General features: G+C 25.2%; 1 protein-coding gene across 4 annotated transcripts in view; it reads left to right on the top strand.

Moving 5' to 3' along the window:
- The window catches only part of LOC117180088 (putative glutamate synthase [NADPH]), a 276,810-nt gene that overhangs the window by 205,067 nt on the left and 70,671 nt on the right, over nt 1-1,072 (top strand). The window lies entirely within an intron of this gene.

Below are 1,072 nucleotides of genomic sequence, written 5' to 3' on the forward strand. Positions count from 1 at the left end.
TAGCAGCAAGATTAATTTTTTTTACTGAAAAACACGAATTTTCCAAAAAATATATCCATTTTTAAACAAAAATGGTTGAATTTCAAAGCCAAAAAGAATGAAATATCTACAAAAAGGTTGAACTTTCAACCCAAAAATATGATTTTTTACGAAACAAATTCATTTTTAATCAAATAGTTAAATTTCAACAAAAAATAGGAGTTTTTAAGCAAAATGTTAATTTTCAAACAAATAGTTTAATTTTCTAGCAAATTGTTCAATCCTTAACCAAAGTATATTAATTTAAGCACAAACAGTTCCTGTTTTTAAAAAATGGTGAATTTTCAACGGAGATCATTATTTTCGACCAAAAAAGACAACTTTTTAACAAAAGACAAGAATTTTAAACTAGAAAAGATCAATTTTCAACAAAAAATATCAATTTCCCAACAAAAATTGAATAGTTACATTATTAATTAAAAAATTAATTCTTAACAAACAAACAAAAAAAAAACAAATTTTCCACAAAGAGATGGATTTTCAACTAAAATTATGAATCTTAAAAAACTAATTTTCAACAAAAGAGTACCACCCAAAAGATGATTTTGATGTAATAGCTGAACCTTTTAACAAAATGGTTGCATTTCCAAAAAAACGATAAAATTTTTTACCAAACGAGATGAATTCCGAACCTAATATTCCGAATATTCCGAATATATTAGTCAGTTTTTCAAACAAAAGTAGTTGATTTTTCTTCTTGGTTTCTGATAATTTATTTCAAATTAAGGGCATGTGACACAGCTAAATACCTACATTACCGACCTCACTTTTTCCGTTTACTGAATGTTTTTTTGAACCTAAGAACTTTTTTTGTAAATAAAATATCGAGCTGAAACTTTGGGAAATGTATTAGAGTACAATAAAGTACGTTTAGGTACTGCATTTTGGCAGGAACTTCACTGAAAATTATAATAATAATTATTTTTTATACATAAAATATCGGTCTCAAACTTTGAGAAATGCAAGAGCCGAAAGAAAACTATGTTTAAGTACAAAGCTTAATCATAAAAGATGTAAAAAAAAATATTTCAAC

The sequence above is a fragment of the Belonocnema kinseyi genome, chromosome 9 (assembly GCF_010883055.1).
Source record: "Belonocnema kinseyi isolate 2016_QV_RU_SX_M_011 chromosome 9, B_treatae_v1, whole genome shotgun sequence".
NCBI classification, from domain to species: domain Eukaryota; kingdom Metazoa; phylum Arthropoda; class Insecta; order Hymenoptera; family Cynipidae; genus Belonocnema; species Belonocnema kinseyi.